The sequence below is a fragment of the Cornus florida genome, unplaced genomic scaffold (genome assembly GCF_030987335.1).
Source record: "Cornus florida cultivar Cherokee Brave unplaced genomic scaffold, ASM3098733v1 CherokeeBrave_3.0.0_Hap2_Chr09, whole genome shotgun sequence".
Lineage (NCBI taxonomy): Eukaryota > Viridiplantae > Streptophyta > Magnoliopsida > Cornales > Cornaceae > Cornus > Cornus florida.
In genome coordinates, this window is record NW_026775579.1 from 42,734,475 (window position 1) to 42,751,603 (window position 17,129).

At 31.8% G+C, this 17,129-nt stretch overlaps 1 long non-coding RNA gene across 1 annotated transcript; it reads left to right on the forward strand.

Annotated features, from left to right (window-relative positions):
* Window positions 1–1,613: 1,613 nt before the first annotated feature.
* LOC132273262 (uncharacterized) lies at window positions 1,614–6,872 on the forward strand. The gene is made up of 4 exons (XR_009470066.1): window positions 1,614–1,849; window positions 4,204–4,368; window positions 6,216–6,315; window positions 6,581–6,872. It is a non-coding gene; the product is annotated as an uncharacterized LOC132273262 (long non-coding RNA).
* The last annotated feature ends 10,257 nt before the right edge of the window (window positions 6,873–17,129 follow it).

Here is a 17,129-nt window from a genome sequence, read left to right on the forward strand (position 1 = left end):
AAATTTATGACACTAGTAGTTGTAGAACCGCCTTATTTATTGATGTTGTTGTGTTTCATTCCTTTTCCCTTCTACTTGTTCCCTGGCCATTTAGAATGCGTCTTACAAATTTGTTCAATTTGTTCAAATGATTCACTCATAATTAATAGGAGAACTTCTGTTCAAATTTGCTCATTCCTTTGCTCCAGCCATTTAGTTATGATGATATTAAGAGAATAAATCCTAGTAGAAAGAAGCAAAAGTCTGGTAAGAGTAATCTATTCACATAATAAAAGTTAATTTGTGGTAGAGTTTTAGAAAAATTATTTTATTTTATATATCAATTAATAAATATTTTTTATATTAATAATTCTTGTCTAAGTAGATTTTTTTATTAAAAAATTCATAATAATAAATAGAAAAATAGGTTAATTTAAATTTTATTATGTAAATTTTAGTGTTTTAAATAAATTTTATATAAATAAATAAATACTTAAATACTGAAACTCTTTGCACATCTAATAATAATATAGATAAAAAATCTTTTTATATCAATTAATAAATATTTTTTTTATAAGAAACTCATAGTAAGAGCTAATTTGTGGTAGAGTTTTAGGAAAATTATTTTATTTTATATATCAATTAATAAATATTTTTTAAAATTAATAATTCTTCTCTAATTATATTTTCTTTTATTAAAAAAATCATAATAATAAATAGATAAATATGTTAATTTAAATTTTACTATGTAGATTTTAGTATTTTGTAGAGTTTTTTATTTTATTTTAATTTAATAAATATTTTTTTATATAAATAAATACCGAAACTCTTTGCATATATTAAAGAAAATCAAATTATACGAGTATTATTAATATAAAAAAATATTTATTAATTGATATAAAAAATAAATTTTAAAAAAATTTCTATAAAACTTTTACACAATTTACCTATTTGTCTATTTATTATAAGTTTTTTTAATAAAAGTAAATTTAATTAGACAAGAATTATTAATATAAAAAATATTTATTAATTGATTTAAAGAGAGTTTCTATATAAAATTTTAACACAAATTATCTATTTATTTATTTATTATGAGTTTTTAATTAAGAAATCTAATTAGACAAGAATTATTAATATAAAAATAAATTATTAATTAATATAAAAAATGAAATAATTTTTCTAAAACTGAACCACAAACTATCTTTTATTTTGAGTTTTTTTTAACAAAAGGTAATCTAATTAGACAAAAATTATTAATATAAAAAAATATTTATTCAATACAAGAAAAATAGTTTTTTACCACGTATTTTTTTGCCACGGTTTTAAAATAATCTTTGACACGGTTTTAAAATAATCATAATAAAAAATATACTATTATTTTAAACTGTGATAGAAAAGTTTTTTACCACTATTAATGAAAAATGTAACTGAAATCATGGTAAAAAGTGAAATATTTTCACTTATCATTTGGTGAGCCGTGAAATTTTCACTTATCATTTGGCGGGTCTTATTCCCGCTGGTGCAATAAAGTCACTTCTCTTTCTGAAAAAACCCTAGCCTCTCTCTCTATCTCTATCTCTATCTCTGTGTCTCACGCCGAGGCATCACCACCATCAACCCACATCCTTACACCATCACCAAGCCCTCGCTCTCTGTTCGAACCCCACTGCCGCAAGCTTCTCCAGCCGAACCTCTTGGCCGCCGCTGCTGCTCTCTCCTCTCTTCTCGATCTCGCTTTCTTTGGCCGATTCTCGGTCAAGGAGAAACCACATCTCGCCACCGGCCACCACATTTCCAGTTCCGGTCGTCTTCTCCAGCCAAAAATTTCAGGCCGAGTCTCTCTCTCTCGTTTTTCTCATTTTTCTCTCGGGTAAGCTCTCTTCAACCTGAAATTTGACTTTTGGACTTTGATTTTGGAATGGGAATTTAGAATTTCCTACATATATTTGTGGTTGTGTTTATTAGGGCTGTGAATGTATAAGTCTGTGATGTGAAAAAGGAGGAAGGGCTATGGTAATGGAGAATGGACTAAAAAAAAAATTCTGTGAAGGGCTTGTCCCTGATTTTTGAAATTGAGGTTGACGATGAATTGAATTGAAAATTCTAAATTGAATTGAATTGAATTGCAACTTCTTGGGCCTTTAAATTTCAGATTATATATATATGGCCTTGTGTTGTATCAAAAATTCTGGACTGTACTTGAATTCATAAAAACTGTGAGATGATTTTGATATAAATTCATCTCTGTGACTATGCTTTTGAACTGAAATGGGGCTGTGAAATTTAAACTAAAATGATGTATATATCTTGTTGGCATATTGAAAATTCTATGAAGCTTGAGACTATGTTTTGATATATACCCATACATTGTTTTCTTTTGTTTGAACTTAAAAATATTTATAGCTATCTTTCTCAATGGAACTTTTATTAATTTATTTGTATTGTTGAATCTCAGCCCTCCTGACATCACTTTGTGAAAACTAGAATGGTGCACCAATTAGAATTGGCGGCATTTCTTGAAAACAAAAAAAACTATGCCATCACCATTTATATCCCCATGTTTGTGTAGATTTTTCTAGTTATTTTTTTTTAATCCTTTAGGCCCTTGAACATAACACAGATTCTCCATTTTCAAAACTAATGATCAGTAGGTTCCTTTTTCTCTTGATACTTCACATAATGGGATTTCACTGGCCTGAGATAGGTTTTGTTGTACAAGTCCTATGGGGCATTTTTTTAAGGCGTGACTAGGTTTGTTGGATCCAAAGAAGCCCCATGGTAGTCAAGGCTTTGCTACAGTATCCTATTCCATGATAGGTGAAGCCCTATAATAGGCACTCACAAAGGCATTAGGTCTTCTGTAGTAGGCTTCAAGATTAAGAAAGCTCAAATTAATTTTTTTAGTCACTTATTCATATATCTTCTTTATTTTCGAATGCCCATTTATTAATATGATATTTAGCTTGGAATTCTTGGGCTTATGTTTGACTACTTGAATTACATTTGTTTAGGGCTTGATTCTGTTATGTTTTTATAATTTAATACATGTTTGCACTTTGCAGCCTTCTGTTACTGTACATTTCCATTTTTTATTTAGTTGAGTGCACTTGCAAATTTTATTTATGCCAAATTGCATCTTTGTCAGAAGCTTTTTTCTACTTGCTTTTAATTCTTCTTTTTCATCTGTTCCCCTTCTCTCTTGATCCTAAAAGTTGATGGAAAGTTTTTAATTTGCATAGCATTTTTTATGGTCGTTTATTCGATTTTTATATGGAATTTTAGGAAATTTTTATTTTTAAGCAAGTAGATGGTGCACCACCAACTGCCACCTAGGAAGCACCTATACTTCTACAAGAGTGACGTACCCATGTTGTGTCGGACACCAATATTTCTCAGATACTCATGGATGAGTGTTCGATTCCTATACGTATTATAATTTTGAAATATATTTTAAAATTTCAACCACGTACCGATACTTCTCAGATACATATTTAGCAAGTTTTGAGAATTAGAATGTAACTTTTCAAAGAATAATATCATAGTATAATTGTTAAGAAAAGTTTAACATTTATTCGAAAATAGAACTTAATTTATCCATACAATATAACTCTCAACTCTTGTTTTGTTTGTTAATTATAATATTTTATAAATAAATGTTAACAACAATACTTGTGAAAAAAAAAAAAGAAAAGATATGCTAATAACAATACATATAACATAAACAAATATTATTTAAAAAATTTCATAGATGCATATATATTGATTTTTATACATATCTACGTTTATATATATATATATATATATATATTGTCCTGTCCTTGCAAATCTGTATCTATAATTTAAGAATTTGTTGTATCTGTATCCATATTTCATAGATTGTCACAATCACAATTCACAACACCACAGCTTCTTGAAAAATCAACACCACGATGTAGTATTGCATTGCATGTGGCTTATTTTGGTTCATTGCAAGGTGAAAAAGGATATGCTACCAGCGTAGGCATCATTTAGTTGAAGTTTTCTACTCCATGCACATATTGGAACTTTTGTATTCATTCTGATTCAGCTATTATTATTTAAATATTGCACATGATCTTTCTTAACTACTGTTCTGTGCTGTCATTGAATTCTTTTGTGTAAGCATGAGTGGACTATTAATAATTGCGCTGCTCTTGATGAACACAAGATTGTGCTCTTTTCTTTGTTGATTTGTCGTCGTTTCAGGAATTAACAGATGATGTGAACAATGAAGCATCATTTCATGATGACAAATTCCTTTCAAAGAATGGGCAACCCAGAGAATTCTTCTTATCCAGCGATGCTAATGCTATAGTTGAACACACAAAAAAGGTTTTGGTAATTTAGGATGGTGAAGTTGTTCATCTTAAGGTATTTGCCTTTTCTTTTTTCTTTATTTTTCGCCTCTTTCTCTCTCTCTCGCTTTGCAATCCACCTTCAAGTTACAAATCCTTCGTCTTGTTGTGTGCTTATGAATAATAGATTTGATATCTTTCATGTTATCTTCTGAGATTGCTGACAGCCACAAGTATTCTTTTACAGGAACTATGAATGATAACTTGGTTATTTTTTGTGGCTTTTGGTTGTTTGGGTGAAGTCTTGATGAAAGGAAGGACTGGCCTACCAAAGTAGCTTTCTTTTAACTTTAAAAAACATAACAAATAAACTAAAATAAGAAGACGACAAAGAATAATTTCAGGAATTTCACCTTAGATTTCTCAGGGCTCATTTCCTAAGGCTATGTTGCATCCCAAATTACCTAATCTTGGATTTTCTGAAAATTCAGTCCATTGCATAGAAATGTGATACTGCATTACTTGCATCATGGACTTCTTCATTGTTTATATATTTTTTAATTATTTTGCATAAATGGAGGTCGGGAAATTGTTGTGGATGGAGTATGGTTTTCATTGATCGCATTTTAATTTATTGAATCATTAAATAAAACAGCATATAGACTGAGATAAAATTCAATTTAATCATGCTATAAAGCCAAAATCTCTCTATATATTCACAACCACCACCACCACCACCACCACCTTTGCTTGCTTTTCTTGTCACTTATGCTAAAGAAATGCAGTTTGGCTTTCTTATATGAAGTTAGTAAACCAGAATATCATGTTTATCACTTTTGGAAAAGGAAAACTTGTAATTGAATAAGGCATTAAACAACTTTAAATATGGCTAGGTTTGGTAAGATGAATAACACATTTTCTTGCAACATAAAAATATATAGGTTTTAAATTTATTTTCCGCGATCAAGATTTTTTAAGAAGATAAACATCTTTATGCATTGACTCTTTCCTAATTGGATACTTTGCATAGGTTCATGTGATAAGACCACATAAGATACAAGGAATTTATGCTAGCATCATCCCAGCTACTCATTAAAAGGAAAAAAGAGATTCCAAAATACTTTTGTCATGTAGAGAGCCATAGCAACGAATAATGATATTAATTTCAAATAAAGAGGGAATTCTCAAAGACCTACTAGTTCATTATTCTTACTCAGACCTATAAAAAGACTACAGAGAAGGGGGTCCCTTTAAGGGAATTCTCAAAGACCTACTCGTTCATTATTTAGTGTGTCTAGTTCTCTTTGTGACCCCAACAAGGTTTATGACTTCGTCTTGGAACTAAAAAAGAGGTTTGGGGTGAATTAGGAGGATTGCTTCACCTCAAGATGCAAATTAGATACTGCTGTATGTGTTCTTGTTTATGTAGTCTTTTGTGTTCTTAGGATGGTGCACTATTTGGTTAAAATAAAGGGTATACTTAAGTTGTGTCCTTGGGATAATTCCTGTTAAAGAATTTGAAAAAGTCACAGATCTTTATGCAGCTCTTGTAATTTTCATTTTTATTCAAAAAAAAGTGCTAGCTGTTGTAGAAAAAAGGGAAATAAATAAACTTTGGCGTGCTTGCTTGGTTTCAGATGAAGTTTACATTATAACGAGTTAAAAAATGGTCTAATAACTACAATGATTCCTCTTAATAAAAATCAGTTTTAAAAGACAGATTAGGGCAGTGAGTTATATATATAACAAAATAAAAAGAGGGCTATAAATTCATTTTATTAAGAGGCGAGTACCCTAGTGGATAAATAAAAATGATTTTGAAGTGAGAGCGTGTGCATATATCAACGTAAATATATGTACACACACAATATATAGTAATAAGTTTTGGGTTTGATATGATTAATTAAAATGGTTAATTGGCAGGGGAAGGAGGCACTGGTGGATCACTTTGAAAAGTCAACGTTTCGGTGTGATACGAATGAGTTCCTGCTTGTGTGTTTCAGCCCAGCAAGAGATGGTTCTGGTAAGTGGGTGAAACAAAATTTGGTTGGGAAGCATATATATATATATATATATAGTAGTATATATATATATTAATTAATTAAGGGTTTAGTTTAGGGTACCATATCATTGGAGTAGTTGGAGCAAGCGCCGCAAATAAACACTATAATAGTTCCTATGTGGTTTGTTTAATGACTTCTAAGTATTAATTCATCTTTTCTATTCCTACATCATCTTTATTACTAATTTGATGAGCTTTTCATTTTTTTTTGGTAAAAAAAATTTAGGTGGAGGTTTGATATCTGGGGTTACATTGGCTGCCAAGTTTATCAACCCTGCTATTCGAGTTTTGGCTACTGAATCAATGGGAGCACCTACTTGCTTGGATTTTGTACTGTGGAAAATGAGGTGGTGTTTTTGAAAAGTGTAGATTGAAACTTAATTGTTAAGAAATTGATTATTTATTTATTTTTTTTTTGCAAATGAATTTACTTCCTATTTTGGCACATTGATCAATCATGAATTCTTGAATTGTAAAAATATTTTAAGTCTTTTGATATGTTTAATGTGGTATTTCAAGATATTTTTTTGGTTATGGTTATTGACATTAACATATAGAATTGAAACTATGAATGTGTTGATATATTTTTGAATTAAATGATAGTTGAAAATTGATACCAATTGCAGGTTGTGTGAATGATTAGGTAGCATTTAAGGGTAATGTTATATATATATATATATATATATATATATATATATATATATATTTAATTAATACCCATTGCAGGTTGTGTGAATGATTAGGTAGCATTTAAGGGTAATATTTTATAATTTTTTTTTTTAAAAAAATTATGTTATCTACGGGGAGCTTGAAACCCCTGTAAATATTATTTACGGGTAGTTACAATTCGCCGTAGAAAACTTTTTTTAAAAAAAATTATGTTATCTACGGGGAGCTTGAAACCCCCGTAAATATTATTTACGAGTAGTTACAATTCCCCGTAGAAAACATTTCTACGGCAGTTATATTTTGCTATGGAAAAGTTTTCTACGGCAGTTACAATTCGTAGTGAAAAACGTTTCTACGGCAGTTACAATTCGCCATAGAAAACGTTTCTACGACAGTTATATTTCCCTGTAGAAAAGTTTTCTACGGCAATTATATTTTGCCGTAAAAAAGTTTTCTACGGTAGTTACAATTCACTGTAGAAAACGTTCTATGGCGGTTATATTTCGCCGTAGAAAAAATTGAGTATTTACGGAACCCTCATACACGATGGCCTAGAATGTGCCGTGAATACGTTTCTACAGCGTTTTTGGCCCCTCGTAGAAGCCCCCCTAGTAGAAGCCCTTTTTTCTTGTAGTGAACACTCCCACAAGCAAACTTTAGTAATCATGTTTGGATTTACGAATGTGGTACCAATTTCACATCTAACCCAAACAACTTCATAAGTGAAATACCACTCATAAGCAACAAGAATAACACATGCACATATCATATACAACAATGTAATAATAATAATGATGCATCATAACTTTATTTTCATGCAAATAACTGTCACCATAAGGTGTAAATAAACTGAAAGAAAACAACTGCAATGTAACATGATGTAATAAATAAATCAGACATCATAACACAATGACTCTTGAATACTATCCGAATCACGTGCTCTTTAAATATTTTTGGCTGAAGACCTTTAGTGAAAGGATCTGCAATCATCCTTGCTGTATCTATATGGGGAACCTCAATAATACCTTACTTAACCTTCTCGCACACGTAAAGGTACTTTGCATCTATGTGCATATTATGTTTGGTCAATTTTTCATTTATCACATATTTTGTGACAACTTCATTATCACAGAAAAGTATTAAAGGCTTGTGTATGGAGTCCACAACCTTTAAAACCGCAATAAAATATTTCAACCACACGGCATGTTTGGTCGCTTCAGAACAATTGATCAACTCTACATACATAGTTGAATCTGCGATAATGGATTGCTTATAACTTTTCCACAACATAGCTCCGTGAGCCAACATAAAAATATATTCAGAAGTGGATTTTCTACTACTCGAACAACCTTTATAGTCCGAATCAGAATAACCAATTATTTCCAAACGATCTGATTTCCTGTATACCAAGATAAACTTTTTTGTTCTCTAAAGATACCTCAAAACTTTCTTTATCGCCCTCCAATGAGCAATGTCTGGATTTTGCTTAAATCTTCCAAGCATCTTAACCACATAACTAATATCTGGTCTAATGCACGTTATAGCATACATCAGACTTCCAATTACAGACGCCTATGTGGTGACATCAATTTTACTTATCTCAATCTCATTCCTAAGACATTGTTCCTCTGAAAAAATATCCCCTTTTACAACTGGAACCTCACCATGTGTACAATTTTCCATCCTAAAAGTTTTTAAAATTTTATTAATATTTGCCTTTTGAGATAAAATAAGTGTGTTTGTCGTGCGATCTCTATAGATCCTAATACCCAGGACAAACTCAACATTGCCCATATCCTTCATATCAAAATGACTTGATAAAAAATTCTTCGTATCATGTATCGCATGAATGTCATTGCTAGCTAGTAAGATATCATCAACATATAAGACAAGAATAATAAAACGACTCCCACGAACCTTGAGATATATGCATTTGTCTCCAACATTCTTCTTAAACCCATGGCTAGTAATCACTTCATCAAATTTCAAATACCACTGTCGTGAAACTTGTTTAAGCCCATAAATTGATTTCTTTAATTTACACATTTGATGTTCATGTCCCTTAACCACAAAACCTTCAGGTTAAGACATGTATATCTCTTCCTCAAGGTCTCCATTAAGGAATGATGTCTTCACATCCATCTGATGCAACTCAAGATCATAATGTGCAACAATAGCAAGAATGACTCTCAAAGAGTTCTTTGATGAAATAGGAGAGAAAGTCTCAGAGAAATCAACACCTGGCTTCTACTTGAAACCTTTAGCCACCAATCTAGCTTTATATCTATCAACATTTCCAAGTGAATCCCTCTTGGTCTTAAAGTCCCATTTGCACTCCACCACATTACGATCTATAGGTAAACCAGCAAGCTCCCAGACCCTATTAACATCCATATAATGCATTTCATCTTTCATAGCATTTATTCAACTAAAAGATTCATAACTCTCCATGGCTTCATAAAATAAAGTTGGATCCTCATGCTCGCCAATGTCAACCTCACTAACATACACCTCAAAGTCATCAGGTATAGCGGACCTCCAAGTTCTAGAAGATCTTCTAAGTTGAGTAGGCTCATAAAGTGGATTAAAAGTTGAAGCAAGAGGCTACAAACGAGGAATAACTGAAGGGGTGGGACTAGGAGCTCTGAATGGAATCGCTGAAGTTGGAATTAAATCTGTAGTAAATGGAATAGGCACAGAAGATTGCTCCACTATAAAAGACAAAGTGTGATACCCTCGGATTTCCGAATACAGGTTGGCCAAGCCCACGCAAGTTGGCCAGGCCCACGCCCGAACGTTAGGGGATATTAAAACAAATCAGCAATAAACGAACACAAAATATAAGAGGATAAATAAGAATAAATAGAGATGCTGAAATGAACACTAAAATAATAATCTAACAAATCCTCAGAATAAATTTTTATTAAATAATAAAATATTATGATACAACCAATCTTCCAATACAACTCGGGAATCTATATTGTGTGGACCCCTAGAAAATAACAATTAAATAAGTAACCATAATGACTGTCTACAACTAAAAGATGAAACATAAATGAATCTCCTAAGTAGACTCGGAAGAGTGAAGTAAAATGATCCTTGCTCAGCACGAACAATCCTCAGCACCTGAAGAACGCTTGAAAAATAATGGTGGGTCAGACCCACAAACAAGTCCTACTCTACTACAGTCCAAGCAGAGATCTGATACACGTATACATCCTAGTTAATCCAACAATAACTAGTAGTCTATATATATATATATATATATATATATATATATATATATATATACACACACACACACACACACACACACACACACACACACACTAAAGGAACCTCACTAGACTATAGGGTTGCCTCAACCTAAATAGTAGACAACATGCAAAACGCACATATAGTGGGCATGAGTACCTAGACCTATTAGGGCACACAACTACACTATATCTAACTACACATCTCTAACAATATACGCACCCTAACCACTGATCCTAAGGCTTAAACTCATATCATGGCATATATCTATATCTATATATATATATATATAATATTCTATCCACTATAAATTAATCCACTATGTATCATCCAACTTGTTCAGTTGACTTGAAATGAATATAAGTAGGACTTAACATTTTAGTTAATCCGTTTACTTATATAAAAAAAAATAGATAGGACTTAACTGATAAGTTAATCCGTCCTTAGAATGCCACCATCCCATACTGGTGCATTAAATCCACACAATCCAATAATTGATGTAACAAATAAAATAATACATCAAATAATCCAGAATAACATAATAACAGAATATCATGCTATTACCAAATAGGAATGATTTATAACTTATTTAAGCTTCCTATATCATGTATCCCACACAAACTGAACCTTAAACATGCTGATATTTTATTTCACAGTCGAGTAAGCATTCTCTAAATACATTTCATGCTAAACATTTAATCTAAATTGCTAGTACAAATTAAAAAGATTAAATCCATTATTCTTTCAAGAATTCATGTAGCATGCATCGTTATAATCAAGTTTATTTATTTAAACTCATACCTAGTCCCTATTTAATATTTAGGACCCCTCAAAATCAATTAAGTTAATTTAAATGCTGTTTACATAAATTCTCCAGATAAGGCTCGAGCTTTCCTCCTAATAGCTCGAGCTTTCCATCTATGGCTCGAGCTTCCTTTCCATATCTCGAGTATTACATCAATAGCTCGAGCTTTACATCCAAGGCTCGAGCTTTTCATCTATGGCTCGAGCTTTACTTCTATTGCTCGAACTTTGCTTCAATATATAGCTCGAGCTTTGCATCCAAAGCTCGAGCTTTTCATTTATGGCTCTAGCTTTACTTCTAAGGCTCGAGCACTATAACTACGAATCGAACACTGTTTACATGATTCAACCCAGAACTTCTACTATGAATTCATTCTTTATTGTTTAAGGATTCTAAGCCATGTTTCTAAATTCCATCAATCCACATATATGAAATTACATCATTTAAAACATGTAAAAATTCATAAAGAAAACAGATCAAATTCATAAATTTATCAATTCATACAACAAGAACAAATATGAATCAAATTCATAAAACTTATGTTCCAATCCAATTAAACATGTATAATTATTTAGTTTTATGTGTTTAAGAGTCCTGAAATCTCCTAGGCATATATAGAAACACAAATCAAATGGAGAGAGATAGAAGAAGAACTTGTCTTAAACTTTCGGATCGAAAGTTAAACTTCTTCATCTTTGATCTTTTTCTCTAAAGGTTTTTCTCCTCCTTCCTTCCTCTTCCTCATTCTCTCTCTAACTCTCTCTCTCTTTAAAATATATTACGTGATGTATTTCTAGCCCCTTTTACAAATCTATAGTTATATATTTATAGGCTAAATAATAACCCTACTCTTTTTCCCAATCCAAGTCAACTTAATAAAGAAAAATAATAAAATTAAAATATTAAAAAGGTAACTTAAAATATGTTAAGTATATAATATGTATATATCCTTATTAAATAAATAAAATATATATATCAGATTATTTATTAATACTAAAGTTACCATAATACTAAAAGGTAACCTAAAACATGATACATATAAAATCTATGTATATCCTTATTATATAAATATATAATACTAATTAATAAATTACTTTCCTTTTATATTTATACGTATATACATATATCTATATATATATATACAACTATCCATGGGTAATTATACATACCCATTAAACCTCCTATCCAAGTAGTCTATGTGACCCAATTAGTTGGCCCATTACTACTAACCATAACCATAAAATAAAATAAAATCAAACATTTAATCATTTAATCTACAATTAATTACAATTAATCAAATACATCATTTAAGCATATAATCTAATAAATAAATAATACAAATAACACCTAGATAAATAGCCAATAAATCAAGTAACACTTAATTCAATTAAACACATAAGAAATTAGTCGATAATCAATTAAAAAATTAAAAAAATTGCAATTAAAACAAATAAATAAATACTGAGACTATCCTTTTAAAATTAGGGGTATTACATTCTTCTCCCCTAACAAAAGGAATTCCGTCCTCGGAATTTGGCCTTACTTTCTTCCATTATTTCTAAAAACGGTAAGCGAATTACATTCTCCTGTTCTTAAGTAGACACAACCTCATTATGATGGCTCCACTTAACTCCAATGTATCAAGTAGTATACATGATTCCTATATTTAAGAAACACAATAATCATACGACTCATAGGTTGTACCTAACAACAATGCAATCCACCCAATATAACAAGGATAATGATCCATATTCCTCCAAGTGCCATAGAATATACGCACAAAACTCCTATGTACCCAGCGTTAATGATTTAGTAACGCTAATCTAGAGACAACTGCCTCAATTTATAAACACAATCCTCTAAATGTATGTAATAAGTAAAATTGACCTTTCTCCAAAAATCAACTTGCTTCCTATATGGAAGACATAACGAGCAAACTACTCCCTGATAGAAAACTCTAGTATACAAGTTCGACTATTTACAACATCCCACTGCCGCCTCCAAACCGCGCGTAGTCCATTACAAAGGAGAGTATTTCTCTCCGACATATTTTTAAATAAAGTCAAGGTCTGATTGTACAATCCTTGCTTCCATTTCAAACCAACAAATGAGAGGTCGGCACTATGTAATATACAAAACCTCAAACATTGTCACTCCAACCTCCTTGTGCCAACATTACCACAGACAAAACTGAAAAGCGAAGTAAATGCTTCCAATTGTCCATGAAAACCTAGGATATACACCACAAACATATCCTTTATGGTCTAATTTAATCTTTCTATCAAATCCTCCTTCTACAGATATGAAGCAAAGCTGTTGCTCCAAAATCTTTATAAAGCTCCTTCGAAATAGCACTTTACATTCACTATAGTGGACATCCACATGCTATAACACCACTATCACTGTACTATAGAACTACTATGAAGCTCTAAAATGAACATCACTCCAATTAATGTCCTCAAGCAAACTTTCTCAATCCACCACTCTTATTCCATATGAAAAATTGAAATTCCAAATCAATGTCGATAATTCCCACCGACCGTCCATTCCTGTTCGGTCCTACTTCCATATTCATTATAGAAGTGGCTAAAGATTCTTATGATATCCGATGATCAACTTTCCCACCTTTCTAGCAGGTGTTATACTTAGGGCAATCATATGCATGTCCCTATCCATACCTGTTCACCAAAACTGACATTTGATGTCGTGATGTACCTTTTAACCGTTTGAGCGCACTGAGAAAAATTATAAACTTTCCATCTCAGTCGCCCGACCGTCATATCACTATTTACAGAAACTACTAAATCTTCCTCTAGTACCTTAAACTCTATTTAAGTAAGGTAACACCTTCTCCAGGTCAGCTCAGTTATTCAAAGTTAACCTCCTGAACTACCTTGGTAATAACAAGTGTTATTATTACACATGCTATAAATTCAACTGATAACTCATCAACTAACAGAAAAATTTAAATATTTTATCGGTTGTTGAGAGCATCCACTTCCATAATTGTTTCCACCAGACGGAACTTGATATAAAATGTGAATCACCACTTCTATCCATCTAAACTGTCTCGTGATCCGTTCTATTTATATGAACTGAGTCCTACCGGTTCGAAATAGACAAGCTGACTTAATTTAATCAGTCAACCATTATCCCATCCAGAATCCTGACCCTTGTGTAAAATTAGCAATCCCTCAACTAAATCCGTAAAATGCTCTTTCATTTTCACTTCAGGATAGGAAATGTCTGCAAGAATCTGGTGATCTTTGATAGTCCATCTCTACTATCTAATAAATATTAGACTTAAAGAAAAAAAATCAGAAGAAAAAAATCACTATGTCCCTCCTCCTACCTGTCCTCTAAACATCTGCTTCCTATCATAATGTATCGTATTTCCACTTGGATGAAATAGAGACTAAGAGTTGTGAATCTCAGTCCTTGCATCCTCTATGTAATTTGTCTGCGGAAAGTACCATTAGTCCGGTACCACCAGCTTATATCTATACCCATTGTTTAAATTGGAGCATCTTTAAAAATGAACTATACAACTAAATCCATACATCATTGATCTGTGATAGACTTACCAATAAAGAAAGTCAACACAACAAAATTCAACTAATTATGACCTTTCCATACATACTGTCACGCCCTGGAAATTCCAATAAAATTTTCGATTTATTAAAATCTAAATACATTAAAATACACCCAGGATCATAAAAAATGCCTTATTTTATACAAGGTCAATTTCCTCAAATGTACAAAAAAATTCTCCAAATAATTAAATAAAATCCTGCAACACCGACTCTTCATCCTAAGCCCGTATCTACGATCCCCGTCCATCTTCGGTACCTGAAACTGGAGGGTGGTGAGACAAAAGTCCCAGTAGGAAAAACCATAACAAGAATTTCATGGAGGTTTAATAAAACAGCTTCACGGAATATACATATACAGGTGAGTATAAACAAAATACATATGCATTTCATGAAAACATTTAATAAAGACATTGAAGCAAAACCTCCCCATGCCATTCAAGGTATAGAGAACTCTACACTAAAAAAGAGTTCCTCGCTGGATCATCCAACTCCTCAAGCCTCCAGCCTCCTATGAAACTCAGGTCCTCTCTCTCTCTCAACTCTCTGTCTCGGCTCTCTTCCTATTCTCTAAATTTCTCTAATTTACTCTTTTTCTCTATATACTCACAATGTAGACACTACACTTAATAAATAGGCAAAACTAAAGACAAACCCACGTTAACCTGACAACCCAAATTAATTTTGACCACAAACCTCTCTTCAGCCAACTGCCCATTTCCTATCACCTTTCTCACCCTTTTCAATTCTTTTCATTTCACACACAAGAAACACAATCTCACCAAATAAACCCCACATGAAGCCAAAGACAATGGGACCCACACCATCATTACAATCCATCTTTATCTCTTTTCTCTCTCATCACCATAAGATACAATATATATAAATATAATATATAATATAAATATACAAAACCAAACCAAACCCATTTCTATTCCCCATCCACCTTTGCTGCTTCTACATACTAACTATATATATATATACACTAAATATAAAATAACCACCACACTTCTAATAATAATAATAATAAATTAAAATCTAGAAAAAAAAAATCGGGTTATCACACATACCATGCACATCTTCTTTATATAAGTGTTTGGTCTCACCATCTTATCTTTGACACACCCTACTTCTTTAAGACAAGTTAGTGTTAATCCGACATCTTTGTCTAACTTCAAAAGAATATTAAATCTCTCCATCCTCCAAATAAGTCATCAATTTCCTAGCAACAACTAATTGTTGCAAATTGTGACCTAAAAAAAAAAAAAAAAAATTCCATATTATTTATGTAAATGAAGAGACTTGGTTTCCTCCTCCATGTACAACACCGGCAACTCCTCCTAATGACACACTCTCGTGAATAAATTCTTGATTAAGAATTAACTAATGAAGATTTATTCAGTCTACTGTCCTCACTTGGCGTCATTTTACTAGGTACCTAAATCAGTATAAAATCCTCCTTCCGACTTGGTAACAACTTCTGGAATTTCCAAGAAGATGTTCAGCAAATCCAGCACCTCTGATAAATCATGGCATAACAGTGATCTTTATTTACCACAACCTCACGAATATAGAAACATTATCAACCCTCTTATCATAGCATTGTAAAACCATACGTATCCAGACTGAGCATAAAATATTTCAAACTAATCGTACTAGATCATTTGACTCATAGTGATGGTTTAACTATCCCATCCCAAATAATATACTAGAATGACGCATGTCTATGTCTAATAAATTGTCTAGAATTATGTGTATCTACCAAATCCTAATACTACATGCTCACTAATCTAGCGTAAATAGCGCTATTACTCCATGTTATTGAAAACAATAGTTGGCTGATCACATACTTGTGTCCCTAACTAAACCACATACCAAAATCCTGAATAGTTAACGAAAATAAAAAACGTATGACAAACACAATAACATAAAATATACTCCTACTTCAGACATCGTTCAATCTAGAAAACAAAGTCACTTTTGAAATCAACCTTACTAGATTGTTTCACAATTTCCTTTTATAGTTTTGTAGATAATCATCCAACCCCGTAACAAATCCTTTAAACATAGCTTAAAAGCAACATATGTTTGCCTAAGCAAATACTAAGGGCCTAACCTTAATCCTCCCTATACGCGGAATGTAAACTGTCTAACTTGGCTTTTTAAAGTGAATTAGAATGTTACAACATAATACCCACACTCTCCTGAATGTGATACAAAATCATACATTTTGGTCTGATAAAAACTCCATCAAATCCCCAAACTCCTGAAGAGTACTTCTTATATATCTCTTTTAGAGATGACAAGAAAGTTTAACTATATGTTAGATTGATCAACATTAATTTTACTAATATCAATCGTTATAATACTAGCACATAAGATCACCCTTGCGCGATCATTCATGTTCAAGATTTAATACCCTAGTCCTTAGATACTTTGAAATCTCCTCCATTTGG